At 38.9% G+C, this 19,806-nt stretch overlaps 1 protein-coding gene across 8 annotated transcripts in view; it reads right to left on the reverse strand.

Moving 5' to 3' along the window:
• The window catches only part of TANK (TRAF family member associated NFKB activator), a 78,197-nt gene extending 61,460 nt beyond the window's left edge, over window positions 1–16,737 (reverse strand). For 3 of the 8 annotated variants that reach the window (XM_081241998.1, XM_081241991.1, XM_081241996.1), the window contains exon 1: window positions 16,448–16,737. The gene's annotated coding sequence lies outside the window, so the exon portion shown is untranslated. Of the gene's footprint in view, window positions 1–147; window positions 334–16,447 lie in introns of those variants that run through there. The other 5 variants (XM_081241992.1, XM_081242000.1, XM_081241995.1 and 2 more) reach the window with 3 other exon arrangements.
• Window positions 16,738–19,806: the final 3,069 nt, after the last annotated feature.

A 19,806-nucleotide genomic window follows, 5' to 3' on the forward strand; every position in this document is an offset into this window, starting at 1 on the left:
TTCTGGGTTTGGTTTACTAGTTTCCTCATACCACACAAGGAAAAACTTAACTCACTGATGCCCGAGACAGTATATCTGGGTGGGCAGAATACAAAGCATCCCACCCCCAGGGTAATCCTGGCTTCAGGATAGTCCTGTCACACCTACCTCTATTCCTCTGACAGAAGTTCCTTTTTTCCTTTGGGTTATTCCTGTAAGATGGAAAATGGAGGGTGACAAGTTCCTATTCTGCCTCCCAGGTCCAGCATGTGCTTGCACAGGAAGAAGTACTAAGAAAATCCCTGGGCATCAGGCTGCTTCCTCTTTCATTGATCCTTGGTTCATAGTGAAACTGTTCTAGGATAGGAGAATCAGCCTGCATGAGGGCAATAATTTTATTTTCCCTTGGTAAAATTTCCCAGCTCCAACAAAGGTATGTCAACTACTAGGGCCAAACTTTGATTTCAATAAAATATATACCATTATGATTCAATTAAATTAGAAAAACTGAAGTACTTGTTTGCTTAATACATGTAAGGCACTATGTGGGATGCAGCAAGGGGCTTTAGGGATAGTGCCACTTTAATGTTGTGTTCCTTTTACAAAGTTTTTCACCAGCTCTTCATTTCCTGTTACTGGTATTCCAATCTGACTGATAAGGCTCAGAGGAGTTAAATGACCTGCATACAGCTACAAAGCTATAAGCAAGTGACTGGGACTAAATCTTTGAAACTCTTAGTTCAAGGATTATTTATTAAAGCCAGCTGCAAAGTATTCTCCTAAAATGCCATGATGGATGTTTCATTCCATAAAACAGTTACTGAGTGCCAACAAAAAACAAAGCCTGGGCTGGGCGCCACTGATGTAGTGAAAACAAAACAGACATGAAACCTACCCTGACGAAGGCACCATTAGCTGTAACTTAAAGAATATATATGAGTACCTGGAGATATTAAAGGCTAGAGTTTGGAAAGGAAAGTGCTCACTTCTATTTACAAGGTTTAGGAAAGGCTTTGAGAGGTAGATGGCATTTGACTTGGGTTTTGAATTATGGGTAGGAATGACCTCACCCATTCCTTTTATTTGACTGTCAAGTAGCAGTCATCCTTTCTAAAACAGGTTCCTGACAGCTATAAAGATGTCTTTTTGTGCTAGATAATATCCATTCTTCACTAAAATAGCCCAGGATTACATACATTTCTTATGCATTGTTCAGTCTGAATTTCCAGATCAGGACAACTCTGAAAACCTGAGACAATTCTTAAGTATAACAATTATGGTTACTTATAGAAGTGATTAATTAGGCTAGTGCTTGTCCATGATGCTTGAAAAGAAGCAAGGGTAGTAATGAAATAAAGGACAAGTCCTATATCTGCTCTGGACCTCGATTTTCCTTGCTTTTAAAATGAAGGGGTTACAAGACAATCTCCTTCAACTTTATGATTAGACAGCATTTCTAAACAAATACAGAGTATAGAAGCTTTTACTTGGCAAATAGTGATTTATTTTTCCTCATAAATGATATCATAGATTTAAAAGTTACAAGCCAGTTGATATGGTAATTCGTTTAAAGATAGTGAGAAGTATGGAATAAAGTTATATGGGATGTCCTAGAAGAGATACGATACTGTGAAAATATGTGATATGAAAATACATGATGTACCACTGTGAAAATGAATGACTTTATTTATTTCATAACAATTATATAGTCCCTCCTAACACTTTACTAGGTAGAATGAAAAAAAAGTACAGGCTTTGAATTCAGATCTCAGATCTGCAGTTTTCTAGCCATTTACTTAGCTTCTCTGAGTATTAGTTTTCTTATACATAGTTTGTAGGATTATTGTGAAGATTGAGATCATATATGAAGCAATATCTGTTAACTGTTCCTCAATATCCATTCTCTCCTCTTCTAGTATTCCTGATTTTTAGCTGATGTGGTCATGTGACTGTCATTGGCAAGAAAGTGTAACTTCCAAGACAAGCTCTCTTCTTTTTCCCTTTCTCAGTTGGATGGAATATTGTGATTAGTCATCCGAAACACTGTGGTGAGGGCAACACTTCCAGGATGGTGGAACAAGGAGATGTGGAACAACAAGAATGAAGATGCCCAGGTCCTTGACACTGTGGAGCTGCCAGATCAGCTCTGGACATCTTATACTTTGAATTGTAATACGTGAGAGAAATAAAATATCTGTCTTATTTGTTCAAGCCACTGTCTTTGGGGGTCTCTTAAGAGAGGAGCTGAGCTGTATCCTAACTGGTACAATATTCAAGATTGGTTCAGTGCCGAACACACAGTAGGTTCTCCTTTTTCCATGGGAAAGAGACAAAACTCATAGTCTTTGCCTTAAAACTCTAATTAGAGCTTATAATTTAGTAAGGCAGAAACACATGGAAATGATTAACCATATTAGCAGGTCAATTATAAATGTGTAAAAATGTATAAGCGTATCTTGAGTATCTTGATAGGTATCTGGGAAACACAGGTAGAAGCATTTGTAGGAACTGACCCAAAAGCTCACTCAAGATTTGTACATTTCATTGTATTTAAGTTTTATCTCAAAAGAAGAAGAAAAGAAAGAACTGTTAAATAAAGAGTATAGGCAGGAAAAAGGCTCAATAGAAGGAACAATTAACATGAGAGGAACTGTGGAAGGCTTCACAGAGGATCTGACGCTTATACTGGGCCCTGAAATATGAGAAGGATTTCAACAAGTAGAGAATGAGAGGGGAAAGAACATTCACTCTGAAAGAGCAGAGGCTCTGAGAAATCACTAGTATAGTGCATTTAGGGACTGCTGGCGAGTATTGTATTTATGAAAGTAAGGTGTATGTACAGATAGGATGGAGAGGTCAGGGTGCTAAGTCAGGGTGCTAAGACAGGTGCAGAGTCAGGGCCACCATGTGTGACTGTGTGGCACTGAAAGAACCCTATGGGTACCATTCATGTAGACCATAATTGGAAAGAGTTACACCCTAGAGTTACAGAGTGCACTAACTACATAAACTATACACAGCAGATTAGATACGGCCAGATTGCAGTAGACCTTGAATGTCACTCTAAGCAATTTAGACTTTAACTTGCTAACATTAAGGAATAATGGAGGATTGTCAAGCAGGAGATGGATATGTTTTAGAAAGATTAACTGGATACCAGCAGGGAATATAAACTAATGAGGGAGACAAAGTGAGGATATCCTTAAGAAACTACTGCTGTATTCTGGGTGAAAGATGAGGGCTTAAACTAGAGTAGGGAAAATGAAAGATGAATGGATTCAAGAGACATTTTAAAGGTAGAATCAACAGGATTTGTTGGCCAACTGGATCTGTACAACAGACAAGAAGGAAGCATTCAGGGCCCAGCAATTCTGAATCAGTTGGCCTGGGAAGGAGTCCTCTAATCTATATTTTAATAAGTAAGGTAATCAGGTTATTTTGTTAAAGATAGTTTACCAGCCATATTTTTCAAAAATTAGGCAAACAGTGATGCTAGTCAGCCACAGGGAAACAGGAAGAAATACTGAGGGGGAGAGGAGAGGATATTGAATTCAATTCTGAACAAAAGTGCTAACAGAAACATAATTAACAACAGTCAGGAAAAATGTACCAATTGAGTGATAATGAAATCTAAAGGAAGAAATGATGGCTAAGTATTCCTTCCCTCCTGCTTATATTCTTAAAGTTTTTAATGTCCTCTGATACTCGTTGACAGTCAACCAGGCCAAAATCTTTTTACCAAAAAAGAAACAAACAAACAAAACCCTTACATTTTTTAAAAGAAAACAGTGGAGAGAGAAAGAAGCAATACTTGTTATTGTACCACTTTGTGTCACAAGATGCACACTTTTTTTCTCCCAAATATAAACCAAAAAAGAGGATAGGCCCACTGGACAATGTCAGAAGGAAAACTAGGATATGCATAAAATAGTAAGGCATTTTAGTATAAGTCTGTTACCTTACATGAAGAGATTATTAGCCAAACAGGTAGGAACGTTATCTGATGTTCTGTTCTGTTAACATTTATACGGTGTTAAATAACAAGAAAAATAACTTTCTGGTAGAGTGTTATTTTTCTTAAGTCTCTCTCTTCTACTCTACCAAATTTATGATAATGAAATAGTATTATTAATGATCTTTCACAAGAGTAGAATGTTTGTACCTATCTTCTGGTTTTAATTTAAAAAGTGTGAAAAAATATTTTCAGTAATCTTAAAAAGGTCCCCCCAACCAGAAGAGATGACACAGGATGCACCAGATTCATAAAGGGCAAAGTTGTTTTTGAAAAAGAAGTAGTTAAAATCTCATGAGTTCACAGATTAGGGGCCCCTCCAGCATCTCTGAGTCATTTACTAAATCATAACCACTACGAAAGGACAGAGCTCTTCTATGAAAAGAGAATGAAACTTCGGGAGACAGAGGACCTTTTCACAAAAAGGCCTATTTTCTCTTAAATCACAGTTGAAATTGCTGAGCAGTCATTTAGCCTTGAGAATATTACCAATGATAAATGGGAACAGGCAAAAGCCTACATAATTATAAGCTGTACTCTGTGCTCTTAATTACCAGCACAGAACTCTATGGCTCTTCATACCCCTGCTTTTAATTTCCCTGAGGACACCTAGAGGCTGCTGGGCAAATGTTTGCAAGTCACAACTTGTCTTATTAGAAGTAACTGAGAGAACTCCAGTGAGAAAATAAATAAGGTTTCAGAGATATCCACATCTCCATTCCTAGTCATTCCCAAGATGTTTAGGTTGTGACTTTAAATATATAATATGATAAAAGGTTAAAACCAGATACAATATTTTTATACCATGCAACACACTTTCTTACTCCTATTGTTGAATACTCCTGAATACAGGACTAAAAATCCCTGGGTAGCCTGACAAACCAACTTCTCAAACCTGCCTCTGTGCCAAAATTACCCAAATCTCTACCCTTTTCAGGGCCACTCCAGTTTTCCTCAAATGTGAATATTCAGATCTAGTTAAGTCCCAACACTTGTTATGCTACCCTACTGTGGAGGAGCAAGAGTTTATTAAAAAATTTGATTCTCTGTTTCATTTCCTTTTGCAACTGGAAAAAATGAAAAGATGCTATAAAATAAAGATTCCAAATCTTATTTTTAACTGAGACCACATCTTGTGTAAAATGTGTTAATTTCTCTCTTAATACAAGTCAGAGAATCAAAATTAAAAAGCCTAGTCAACCAAAGATAAAATCAGAGTTGAAGTGCAGAAAACATGTCCAGTCTAGATATGCTTGTTGATGGGTGAGAGTGAATAAGCTGTAACCTTTCTGTGGACCTCAGTTCCCTCATCTGCCCCAGTTTAGAATGTCTGGGGTACAGCATGCTGTAGGACATGGGTTCCCAACCTGTCAGTACATTAGAATAATCCAGGGCAGTTTCAAAAAACAGATCAGCCATCCCTGTCCAAGACTTCTTGGATCATAATTTTTTTGGTGGAGGGGGGCCGGTAAGGGGAGGAAGAGGGAGAAGCAAGTGTGATAGATTTAGAATCACTGCCATAGGGGATCAAGTCATAACTGGAAAAGCACTGTACTCTGTAAAACACTACACAAATATGCACCAAGGCGGGAAAATAGGCTTTCATAAACTGTCCTTTTGTTCCACGGTGATCTGCTTTATGAACTGTTCCAAAAGAAGTGTATAGAATTGAGAAACAAAAATAGCAGTTGCTAAGGTAGATATTCTTAAAAAAAGAAAAAAAAAGGTATTTTGATACTTTGGCAGATGGTCCAGAGCAACAGCACTCTTGTTGATCTTGGTTCCATGAAATTTCCACAGTTCATCAGTCTATGTGACAACTGTTTTCTCTATTAATGGAAGAGACACCATTAATGGCATTTGCACTGAAGTTCATGCTGAAAGAGAAATCTGAGTGTGACCAGAGCTCTTCTCCCACCAAGCAGTCCTTATAACTTGATTCTACCCCTACCAATACTCTAAATCATCTCAATTCTATTTAAATTCTCTAACTATCTACAGATAGTTTAGAAAGGGCATAGATCCCAGTGCCATGCCTTCAATCTGAATAGGCACACAGCTACAGTGTCATGCCTTCAATCTGAATAGGCACACAGCTATGAACCAGAAGGACAATCTTAGTCTTATAACTGAATGGGAAGCTTCCCAACAGTGGTGGTGGTTCCCTATTTCCTCCCGGGAAACATTAGGGACAGGGGTAGAGACTGACACCTGCTGAGGTAAAAATTGCTTGCTGCTTGACATAAACCACCTTATTTTAATGTTCCCTTTCCAGATAAGGAAAATGAGCTTCAAAAGGTTAAATACGTTGCCTGAGGTCAACGAATTAGAAAATGGAAGACCCAGATAAACCCGGGTCTCTTTGATGTGAAAGTCCAACATCCTAGCTCTTTTCACCCTTATTTAGTTTCTATTTTATTTTTAATCAAAGCATAACACACCTACATTTTAATGAGTAAAATAACTTTATAAGGTTTAAGAAAAACAGTAGTACCTTACTCTCCTCCCTTCCCATTTCCTGCTTCACCTTGGCAACAATTTTCAGCTCTTTTGGTTGATTCCTCTTTTTTTAAAAAATAAATTTATTTTTACTTTATTTTTAATTTTTGGCTGAGTCAGCTCTTCGTTGCTGCACGTGGGCTTTCTCTAGTTGCAGCGAGCAGGGGCTACTCTTCGTTGCGGTGCACGGGCTTCTCATTGCAGTGGCTTCTCTTGTTGTGGAGCACGGGCTCTAGGCGTGTGGGCTTCAGTAGTTGTGGCACGTGGGCTCAGTAGTTGTGGCACGTGGGCTCTAGAGCACAGGCTCAGTAGTTGTGGCGCACAGGCTTAGTTGCTCCGCGGCATGTGGGATCTTCCCTGACCAGGGCTCAAACCCATGTCCCCTGCATTGGGAGGCAGATTCTTAACCACTGCACCACCAGCGAAGTCCCTTTTGGTTGATTCTTTTTGGTATTATCCCTAAATAACATGCTAATATTGCCACTACTGATTTTTCAGTTTTACTTGTCTTCCCACTATGCAAAATAAGGATTCAGCTCTCTTTAAAATCTCCCCTCCCTTTATATCCTCCCCATTCTCCTCATATAGTTATATCCTATTTTTTGGTTAGATTTGCATTCTACTTTAACTTTCTTATGACTACGTAATGCTATTCACTGCTGAGCCATATAATATACTATGGCTCCTTTTCCTTTCCTGAAAAACATTTTTCCTGAAAAAACTTCTTGTTTGTTTTATTTCTTATTATCATTACTACAACTCCTCAATCCATTGAGACACTTCAATTATTCTATCAATTTCATCTACTTAGAAGAATCTCTCCTTGAGCTTTCTGACTTGCTCAAGTCTAGATTTGTTGATTTCTATGCCTAGAGGAAAGCCTTCATCTTGAGACCTTCTTTCAACTTGAATTTGATGATTCCCTTTATTCACCTCTCTCTCTAGCTGAATCCCTCATTTTCAGTATCCCGAATCTTCATCCTTCTTGTTTTACGCCCCAATTTGGTGGAGTAAACCCTCTAGTAGCTTCCTGATAAAGTGCCTGCAAAGTAAATTTTTTGAGACCCTGCGTAACTGAAAATATCTTTACCCTCAGATTTAACTGATAGTTTGCCAGGTTATGAGTTCTAGGTTGGAAGTAATTTTTCCTCAGAATTTTGTAAGTTTTACTATGCTCCCTTTTGTTTTTGTTGAAGTCCAGAGCCATTATGATTTCTGATCTTGTACTTAACCCATGTGGAAGTTCATCCTTCAGTTCTTGCAAATTTTCTTGAATAACTTTTTGGGCAATTTCATTCCTTCTGTGTCCCTTTGTGAATCCTACTATCTGGATGTTAAATTTTCTGAAGTGGTACTCTAACTCCTCCCACCCTCCTTCTTCTTTATTTGTTTGTTTATTTATTTATTTTTAGCTGCATTGGGTCTTCGTTGCTGCGCGCAGGCTTTCTCTAGCTGTGGCGAGCAGGGGCTACTCTTTGTTGAGGTGCACGGGCTTCTCATTGTGGTGGCTTCTCTTGTTGTGGAGCATGGGCTCTAGGTGCTCGGGCTTCAGTAGTTGTGGCTTGTGGGCTCTAGAGCACAGGTTCAGCAGTTGTGGCACATGGGCTTAGTTGCTCTGTGGCATGTGGGATTTTCCTGGACCAGGGCTTGAACCAATGTCCCCTGCATTGGCAGGCAGATTCTTAAGCACTGTGCCACAAGGGAAGTACCCCTCCTTCTTTTTATTTTATTTTATTTTTTTTTTTTTTTTTTTTTCTTTTTGCGGTATGCGGGCCTCTCACTGCTGTGGCCTCTCCCGCTGCGGAGCACAGGCTCCGGACGCGCAGGCCCAGCGGCCATGGCTCACGGGCCCAGCCGCTCCGCGGCATATGGGATCCTCCCAGACCGGGGCACGAACCCGCATCCCCCGCACCGGCAGGCGGACTCTCAACCACTGCGCCACCAGGGAGGCCCCCTCCTTCTTTTTAAACAAACATTTCTTCCCTTATTTTATAGATAAAAATATCTTAAGCCTGTTGTCTTTGACAGCCAGCATTATGATACCAAATGATATCTAACCAATCCTGAATAAAAAGTAATAATCAAAGAAAGTAGTGGTGCTTTTGAAGCTCCATTGAGGCTGTAGGTGTATGAGCCAAACAATGTTCTACCACCAATTGCCCAGTTCAACCAGAGCAGTTCAACTGTGATTAGTTATATACATTGGGATTTCAAGTTTGAAAAGAATCACAGGCCTAAAGGTAGATATCCACCACCTCCACCCCTAAAATGATTTATAAATCTTTATCAAGTCTCCTTTTTGTGGACAAGTAGAGACAAGTATGGGTGATTTAGTAAATAGAAAAAGGTCCTCTGCTGGGTTTCCCCCACTGCTGAGACTATTCTGCTTCTGGGTAAGTGTTCTACCAGGGTTCACACTTGTGGTAAGAGGCCAGTTTAAATCTACAGAAGCTTCAGGATGGGGGAAGGATCACATAGAGTAACTATGACGTCTTCCACTCTGCCCTAGAAAAGAAAGTCACCTGCTTTTTCCAACCCCTCGGGGTATGAATAATAATAAGAGTTCATATTCTATCTCAGAAAAGTTGCCATCTTAGCAAATGAAGAGGTGAATAAGTGAGATACATCCTGTCTTTTCTCCATCTTAGCTCTATGTTTGCCTCCTCACTCACAAAAAGCAACAGAAGCAAAAAGCAGAAAATAAGTCAATAATGTAGTATATACACATAAATAAAATAACATCCTCTGTCTTAGACGGTTAAGGTAAACCTTTAAAGACACTAAAAAGTATGTGTGTTTTCCTTGCTTGAAGAGAGGAAATGGAAGAGAACTGTCACTCCTGACATTTACTTACGATCATTTCCCACTTTTAAGAAAGTTCCATAACACAAGCAGCCAATTCCCCAAAATGACAGCTTGCATTTCTGTTCTCACTTTCCAGGTTGTAAACTTCGGTTATGGATATCCCCATAGCACACTGCACTGCACTGTTACTGTGTTCCATTCAGGCAGCTAAAATAATAGAAACTTAAATATCATAGATCCAGCAGTGTCAGAATTCGGATTTTGTATTTTTTTCATAAGCTGGATTGCTAAATGCATCAGGGTAAACAAGGTAAGACAATCCCACTGATCAAACCAAAAGCTCCCCAGACCAGGTTCTCCACTTTGCTGGATGTTAAAACTTGGTGAAACTTTTTGTGCTATCTTCTAAGAGTTAAAAGAAGACTTTACAGCCAAAGACCACACCCATGAGTCTCAGCTTTGCCTCATTTCCTTTTTTATCTCCAGTAGGACCTCTCTCAAACTGTTTATCAAATTCTATGGGTTGAAGTGCAAAACTAAATAGTATTAACACCAAAAAGGAAATTAGGCATGTGATGTTCTACCCATCTGAGGTAAACATAAACACTGCATTGCTCAGTTAGCTTGCTCAGCCCATGTAAGGGGTATCCTCTCTTCTGAGTAGGGGCCATGTTAGAATCTACAGATAGGGGAGGGGGAGTTATCAATTTAAAATGGCTATTTAATATTAAAAATCTGTTTGCATAAATCATATAAAGAAAGGCTCTACAGAATATTCTTGGATGGGGAAAACTGCAAGAGAAAGTTTATATTCAGTATGAGGAGGTATAAGAGAGGACTTTGTGGGAAGGAAGGGCACATACCTCCTAGGATTTGTGGTATTTTAATGTTTATAAAAAAGGAAATATGGATTTAAAAAGGTTGAAAAACATCAATATCAAGGGAAAGGCATTTCTACTTTAGGGATAGCAAATATATAAAATCATGAAATTACATTAAAGTAAAAGCCACATATTTATTAACTATAAATATTAAAACCACTTAAATATCCCACAAGAACGGTTGATTTTCTTCAAGCAATTTAAAATAGTATATTATCTTGAAGGGACCTGAGTCCCTGATTTCTGCCCTTAGAGCAAGTCATTCGCCACAGCAAAATTACCTGAGTGCGTTTATTCTGCTGCTCAAGAGAACAATTCTCCATACCTCATTCTACTGCAAATATCTCAAGCATTCTTATAACTTCAACTGACTAAGTAACCATCAAAATGGAACTCATATTATTTTTTAGTCTACTCAATTTCCTCTAATTCCTTACAGGAATGACTTGAAAGACAGACTGTTTTCACTGTTAACGACCTATTTTCAATAGACCCTTCTTTTTCGCAAAGAAAAAGTATTGGTGGTAAGTGAAAGCTATTACAGATCATTGGTGCTCAAACTGTCTACTCTCATAATTTAGTAATGGTAATTACCATCATAGAGAGTGTATCTCTGAAGGTAAAAGGAAGAAAACTGAGGTTACTGTCCAGGACATTTTCCCCATGAGACAAATAATTATCATTGTTATTTACTTCCCAAACTTTTTTCTTAAAAAAAAGTAAGTCTCTTAGGGAAGTTTCTCTTGCTTGTACAATACAACAATGTGAATACATTCAACACTACTTAAAAATGGCTAAGGTGGTAAATTTCACCACAATTAAAAAAAAAATGTTTTTATAGATAGGGATTGAAAACCTATAACATATGCATTACTAGGTCCCAAAGGCTTATTTTCAGTTGCAAAGGCTCTGGAACCACTGCCTGTTCCAATCCTCCTCAACTTTTTTTTTTTTTTTTTTTTTTTTTTGCGGTACGCGGGCCTCTCACTGTTGTGGCCTCTCCCGTTGCGGAGCACAGGCTCCGGACGCGCAGGCTCAGCGGCCATGGCTCACGGGCCCAGCCGCTGCGTGGAATGTGGGATCTTCCCGGACCGAGCACGAACCCGTGTCCCCTCCATCGGCAGGCGAACTCTCAACCACTGCGCCACCAGGGAAGCCCCTCCTCAACTTTTTTGAACAGCTGTCAAACACTGCATGTAATTCAGAAGACTCTGTACACTAATTAATTAGTCACCCACCCACAAGGGAGTTCAATATATATTCTCTCCTATCCTTTTTTGAAAATGATTCAAAATCTTGGTCCTGGACCAAAAAGAAATTTGGTTACCTATTCTTGGTAATAGTCTCCTCTTTCCCTCTACCCATGACTGAAAACCAAAGCGGCAAGCGTAAGAGATAGCATGGGAGGAATGGCAGCCACAACATAAATCCAATAGAAAATAGAAACTAGAATTTGGCTTGCCATAATTAAACACAACCAAGTTGAAATTGAACAGTTAATATTTATTCATGCTCAGAAAGGTGTTAGAAAACAAAAGGATAAATAGTAGGAAGAGCTAATCAGCTAAAGCATAAGAATACGGTTGGCCCTTGAATAACAAAGGTTTGAACTGCACAGGTCTACCTATCCACGGATATTTTCAAGAGTAAATATTATAGTACTATATGATTTGTGGTTGGTTGAATCCCTGGATGTGGAACTGCCAGTATGGTGGAAACACAGATATGGAGGAACCTTGGATACAGAAGGCTGACTGTAAAATATAGGCAGATTTTCAACTGAGCAGAGGATTGGCATGCCTAACCCCTGTGTTGTTCAAGGATCAACTGTAGTTAGAATAGTGAAGTTTTACATCAACAGGCTATCTATTTTTTACCATTTCCTTACAGATAATAGGTATGCTTTTAAAAAACATGCAAGTCTTTATTTATTTAGGGCACACTCCCCCCCAAATTATGCCAACAATTATCTGTTCTAGATTAATAGATGATAATTTAAGATACTCAAATATCCAAGCATTGACATAATGCCTGTATTCTTCTGTAAATAACATTTACGAGTGTCTTGAATTCTCCTCCACAGTTCACAGATGTACACTGCTAAACTGCATTATCTAAGGTAATAGTCTTGAAAGCAATCAAAAAGTATTTAAAATAATCATTTATAAAAGTTAATAACTCTACCAAAGATTACATAATACAGTACTATTCACATATTAACAGTAAACCGTTAGCTGAGTAAAACGGTGGGCTTTGGTTAGATGGTTTGTATTCCTTAGAAGCCAGCCCTGTTCTTATGTGTGTGCACAGGCCATGTACATACCTAGACTGTGCGACTGATTTTCACTTCATATTAAATAAGTAAAAGCATGCTGAGCTTGCATATGTTCTCAACCACTCATTTTGAAACTCCCCTATGGGATTTGGCTAGAGTAGAATGTCAGCTTGGTTACTACCTCTAAAGCAAGAAATTTCCTGGCAAAATTGGGAAGCTGATGACAACAAAGTGAAACTCATGCTTTCTCAGTTGAGTTTCCCTCTTGGTTTCTTTCAGGGCATAGAAGAGCTTGCCCATGTAGAAGCAACACTCTTTCCTTCATAAACTGGAGTAGAGAAGAGAAAAAACAGTAAAACACTTTATTATCAGCCTCAGTCTACCTACAGCATTTTCCCAGAACAGGGGGGGAAAAAAAAAGGTGGGGGACAAAAATAACCAGGATCAGTACAGCAGTTCTCCTTTCTTGACATTATTGGTGTTTCACACCCTTTCCTTTTATAAGGATTTACTCTAAGGAGTTTTTGTTTGTTCGCCTTTTAAAGTTCTGGACCTTTTTGCTGAATATTATTGCTGTTTTTAAGAACAATGTACAACTGACCCTTGAACAACATGGGTTTTAACTGCATGGATACACTTATAGGTGAATTTTTTCCCACTAAATATATACTACAGTACTATACTATCTGCAGTTGGTTGAATCTGAGGATGCAGAACCTCGGACACGGAGGGCTGACTATAAATTACATGCAGATTTTCAACTGCTGGTAGGCTCGGCACCCCTAACCCCCAAGTGTTATTCAAGGGTCCACTGTACTTTCAGATGGGTTCATGAGTGAATTCTTTCAGACCTTCAAATAGAGAGCTCTTAAACTGTATTTAAACTACCTCAGAGCAGAGAAAGAAGGAACTCTTCTCAATTCTTTTTAGAAAAGCAGCATAGCCTTGATATCAAACTCTGCCAAAGATAACAGTAAAAAGATAACTACAGATGAAACTCAATTACTGATTTTAAATAAAAATGTGACCGAAAAGAAACCTATATGCTTAAATATTACACAATGACTAAGTGTAAGGTTGGTTCAAAAACTAGAAATCAAGGGTAAAAATGAACTTATTTACAAAACAGAAGTAGAGTCACAGATGTAGAAAACAAACTTACAGTTACCAAGGGGGAAAGGGGGGAGGGATAAATTGGGAGATTAGGATTGACATATACACACTACTATATATAAAATAGATAACTAATAAGAACTTACTATATAGCACAGGGAACTCTACTCAATACTCTGTAATGGCCCATGTGGGAAAAGAATCTAAAAAAAAAAGTGGATATATGTATAACTGATTCACTTTGCTGTACACCTGAAGGTAACATAACATTGTAAATCAACCATACTCCAATAAAAATCAAAAACAAAACAAAACAACAACAACAAAAACCCTAAAAATCTACTAAAACAATTTTCCATTCTAATAGGTCAAGGAAGAAAAGCACATGATAGGCCATGATAGATGCCAAAATGTTGTATGACAAAACTCAACTTCTACTCCTGATAAAAATGTTTAGTTAAGTAGTAATGAAAAGACATCTTGACAACAAGAAATACACAGACCAAATGAACATTCAACCTCTGTTAGTTAAAACTGCTCTCCAAGTGCTAGCCAATGCAAGCAGACCAAAAGAAAAAACAAAACCAAAAAAACCCAACTTTAGACACAATCCAAAATCCATCCCCTGCAAAAATCCTAGTAACCAGAAATATTAAAGACACTTCCTTGATAAATAAAATTATTTGAAATTTACTCTAAAATTCATATTTAATGATGACACAGTAAAAACATCCACAAACTAAGAAATATGATAAGGATGGCCTGAATCAATGTTATTATATACAACTGTTCCGGAGAAGCTAGAAATTTATTAAACCAAAGTAAGAAAGAAGTATAAAGAAGGAGATAAGATTATATTTAGATGACTCTTTTCCTAGAAAATTCAAGAGAAAAAATTTATTATAACTAATAAGTTTAGAAAGTTGGCCAGATATATAAATTATCTACATACCAGTCACAAAACATTAGTGGATGGCTAAACCCCCCCAAAAAAGTTATGTTTTAATGAAACATAAACAGTTTACTTTAAATTTTACCTGAGAAGAGAACGCAATCACCAAGGATATTTTGAAAAAGGCAAATGAAGAGGGACTTGCTTTATGAATTACTAAAAAGTGCCTAATCAAAGAGATTGGTATTTGTATAGGAAGAGGCAAATAGAACATAGCAACAGAAGAATCCAAAAAAAAAAAAAAAAGGCTCATGTACAGGTGGAAATTTACTATATTAAGGTAGTATTTCTAGTCAGTTGGGAAAGAATTGATTTCAGCAAATGATTTCGGGAAAAATGGCTAAACCCTATCTTATACAATGTACAAAAATAATTTTCATATGTTTTAATGAGTAAAGCATACAAAACTATAAAAAGAATTAACAGACAATACAGGAAAATATTTTAATAATTTTTGAGTAAGGATAGCATTCTTATGCAATACAAAACCTGGGCATTTAAACCAGGACTGACAGTTCTTGAAAATATTTGCCATATAATTCACAGAGGATTAATATATCTGTATCCTAATGAAATACGGATAATTTTGTAGAACAAGGGCAAAATATATAGAAAGGCCATATCAAGAAATGGTTAACTACATATGGTACATCCAGGCAAAGGAATACCATGCTGACATTAAGATAAAGTAGAGCTACATGTGGTAAGATTTCCACTATATATTTTTCATCTGAAAAACCAAATAGAACTGTATGCGTATATAATCTCATTTTCATAAGAAAGCGAAACATGTTTACGTACACATAAGAGAGATGTGGAAGGCGTTGGAGTACCTGTGGTTGGGGAGAAGGCTGTGAAGGAGTTACATTTTCTGCTTTATGCATGACTATCACTTTAGAGTTCTCCTCCCCTCCCTAATGAGAGGGGCAAAATAATTTTTCAGCAGAATACAGAGCTTGCTTCTCTGCTACCTCTCGTTTGAAATGTGTATTCCAACCGTGGTAGGGAAGCAGATCACGTTATTTTCCTTCACTTTCATGTCATTTCACTTCCTTTACTACCGTTTCTCTCTTAAGATATAACTTGTCAAAAGAATCTGTGAGATAAATGACACTTGACATAGCAAAGGCTGCTCTACTTCTGCTTGTTACAGCATAATAAGAGACACAAAGACTCTTTGGTTTGAGTGTCTTCCCCCTTCTTTCTTCACTTCGTGACAAGCACAGCTTGTGACACCCGTAACTCGTCGCTAGTCAGTTTACGCCGCGCTGGGGATTCCACCTATCGCCCGGTTCCCACTGGGGGCAGGGTTTGCTTCTGCTCTTTCCGCCTCAGCCATCTATTCTCTCCGTGACCCTCGGGGAAGTTACCTAACTTCTCATTGACAAGGCTATGATGACACCCCACAGGAAAGCTGAGAGCGGAACTGTGCAATAATCTTGGGGGAAAAAACAACAAAAAGAACCGACGAAGTTTTCGGAAGAGTAACAACGATAGTACTAGCTTCTGCAAGGCAGCCCGCGTCCTCAAAGGAGGCTGGGACCTCCAGGCGGGGTCCGCTGCTCACCCTGACATCGCAAGCCCTGCCTCCCCGGTGGCTAGACAAGAAGTCAAGTCACCGAGAGCAGCCGACGCGGAGTCGGGCAGGATCCCTCGCCTGCTGCCGTCGCAGCGGGGGCCGTCGTTGCTGCGCTGACGTCGCGGGCCCGGAAAGCCCCTCCCGGGTCTGCTCGGGAATGGGGACCCAGGTGGTTTCTCTCGCACTAAGTCCCTCCCTACTCTGAGAACTGGTTGTCTCTGCAGCTCCTCGGCTTCTCTCCCTGCGGCGCCCATACGGCCAGCGTATCCCTCTCGCTCATACACACAAGTTCTCCGTCGCCGTGCCCGACGGCTTCGGACACACCAACTAGCTCACGAAGTTTCTTACTCACAGTTCAGGGCTTCCGCGCCGGTCTCTCACGCCTCGGGTCGCCGGCGCCCGGCGGAGGGACTCCAACCGGAAGTTGTTTTCCGTTCCAGTTCAGAGGGCAGCGCCTGCGCGCGGAGCATTAACCCTTCACCCTCCACCTCTCCAGGCCTACCCTCTCCGGCCCCGCCCCTACCCGCTCCGCCCACTCTCGCCCTTGTCCCGCTCATCAAAGCCAAGCCCCGCTCATCCAAGCCCCTCTCATTCAAGCCCCGCCCAGCGCAGCCCCGCCCCTCCTCGCACGGAAAACCACAGCCACGGAAAGGCGTACAATGTCAAGTTTAAAGGTCACCTGAGTGTGTTGGCTAGCTTTTTGCCAAACAACAAATAACAGGGTCTAGCATCACCCAGCGTGTGAGCTGAGAATCACCTGAGAATTACGCAAGAATCACCTGAGAGGCTTGTTAAAGATGTAAATTCACCCCTAGAGATTCCCAGAGTTCAGAGCAACTGGGGTGAAGCCCAGGAACCCGAATTTTCAACATATCCCTATATGAATGTGATTAAGGTGATTAAGCTCCACACTCTGAGAAAAATTACACACACACACACACACACCCATTTGTTTTTCCCCCAACTAGTAACACCTTTCATTAAAAGTACTTGCTAAAGTTGAATGATTGCTACATGCAAGTAGACGTTTAACATTTCCCATGACTTATGATTCCCCATTATTCCATTTCCTAGCCATGCTTGAATATTCTCCAAGATAGAAAGTTTAGACAGATACCTCAGGAAAAGCTTTAGCTCGAATACCTACTACCTCAGGCAAGTTGCTTAACCTAATGAACATTGATACTCTAAAATCTGACAAATGACAATGATAACCTATTTCACCGGATGGATGGTTGCAGAATCAATCCGTAATGTAAGCAAAAGTCGTGGTAAAGTTCAGAATGCTCTGTAAATGAAAGGTGTTGTCTGGAGTCACTCATGTCATGCTGGCTCCTTCTCACCACCAAGGTCATCCCTAGGACTCCCTTTCAGGAAAAGAGCAGTCAAATCCACAGCACATGTAGAAGCTTCCTGAGAGCACTGAAGGCTGGGACTCTCCACATGGACTGGAGCATAACTGTTCTGGGTGAATGCATGTAGCACTTTCAGAAGCTTCCATGGTGATGACCTACTATTTATTTAATTAAGCATTATTTCTAAAACTCACTATTTTTGCATATATCTGACCAGGGTTAATGGTGTTTGAAAAAGACTTTATCACCAAGCACAAGCATACTAAGGGTGCTGAAATAGTGATTTCATAGCAAAGATTAAAATGACCATGAGTACTGTATATTGTTGTCAGGCAGAGCCTGCTCTAGAACATAGCTCTATATCCATAGACTTGATGAAATTTCCAAAGTTGAGAACAGTCCTATCCTAGTGGTCTTGGCTAAGCCATACCTGGACAGGTCTTCAGTCCATCCAAGAATCTTTATTCATCCTGAGAGTTGCAAGCCTAGCCCTGGAATCTTGAACTCCTTTTTTTCTAGTCATGCTGTCCCATATAACTTAGAAGCTGCTATCTCCCAGGGGAGTCCAGGATCTTGCTCCTCTTAGGATAGTATCTTTTCTCTGTTAGAGCAGAAGGATGGGGTTCTGACTGCCTCAGTTTCTCCCTACATTTCTGAATCATGGATGTTTATACTTCTTTCCTTAGGCCAGTAAGTCCAAGAATTTTAAAACTTGCCAAATTGAAGTGTATTCTACTTGGTTCACTTGAATATTGGGCTTATTTTTTAAAGTCAAAGCCAAAACATAAGTTAAAAAACATTTTTTTAAAAAAAACCAGAAACTTCTTGTGTATAGCATTGTGACCAGTTGAACAGTTTTCTTGTAATAAGTAATTGAGTTAAACATGACAGTACAGCACATTTTTAAAAAGAATTTTTAAGAGTAATTTTAAGTTCACAGTAAATGTGAGAGGAAGATACAGAGATTTACCACATACTCCCTACCCTGAAACATGCATAAGACTCTTTCATCATCAACACTTCCCATTAGGGTGATATGTTTGTCACAATTGATGAACCTACATAGACATACTATTATCATTCAAAGTCCATAGTTTCCATTAGGGTTCACTCTTGGTGTTGTACATTTGATGGGTGTGGACAGAGCATAATGCCGTGTATCTATCATTATAGTATTATACTATACAACAATAATTTCATTGCCCTAAAAATCGTCTATGCTCCACCTATTCATCTCTCCCTCCCCCTAATCTCTGACAACCACTGATCTTTTTACTGTCTCCATAGTTTTGCCTTTTCCAGATTGTCATATTGTTGGAACCATACAGTAGGTAGCCTTTTCAGATTGGCTTCTTTCACTTAGTAATATGCATTTGAGTTTCCTCCATGCCTTTTCATGGCTTGATACATCATTTCTTTTTAGCACTGAATAATATTCCATTGTCTGGATGTACTACAGTTTATTTATCCATTTGCCTACTGAAGGCCACCTTGGTTGCTTCAAGTTTTGGCAATTTGAATAAAGCTGCTATAAACATTAGTGCACAGGTTTTTGTGTGCACATATTTTCAACTACTTTGGGTAAATACCAAGGAGCGTGATTGTTGGGCTGTAGAGCAAGAATATATTTAGTTTTGTAACAAGCTGCCAAAGTGTATTCCAAAGTGGCTGTACCATTTTGCATTCCCACCAGCAATGAATGAGAGTTTCTTTTGCTCCACATCCTCATCAGCATTTGCTGTTGTCAGTGTTCTGGATTTTGACCATTTCTAATAGGAGTGCAGTGGTATCTCATTGTGTTTTAATTTTCATTTCCCTGATGACATATAATGTGGAGCATCTATTCACACGGTTATTTGCAATCTGTATATCTTCTTTTGTGAACTATCTGTTAAGGTATTTGGCCTATTTTAAAATTGGGTTGTTTGTTTTCTTATTGTTGAATTTTAAGAGTTCTTTTTATGTTTTGTATAGCAGTCCTTTATCAGATGTATCTTTTGAAAATATTTTCTCCCAGTCTGTGTCTTGTCTTTTCATTCTTTTTACAGTGTCTTTTGCAGAGCAGAAAAATTTAATTTTAACAAAGTCTAACTTATCCAGCACTGCTTTTGAGCAAATTGAAGGAGCTACTTTGACTATTTCTAATTTAAATAGTAGAATTTAATAATACACTCAGAATCTAAAACTGAATTCATGAACATTTTGAAATATGAAAGTGCTAAACACTTTAAATAAGGAAAGAAAAAATTAAACACACATTTCTTAACTATATATTTTTATCTCTTTCCACTCCCATGATGTTGTAGTCATGAAGAGAAGTGGCTGCATACTGCTCCAATGTCTGAAACATGCATAA

Source organism: Mesoplodon bidens (assembly GCF_964165515.1).
Source record: "Mesoplodon bidens genome assembly, chromosome: 8".
Taxonomy (NCBI): Eukaryota; Metazoa; Chordata; class Mammalia; order Artiodactyla; family Ziphiidae; genus Mesoplodon; species Mesoplodon bidens.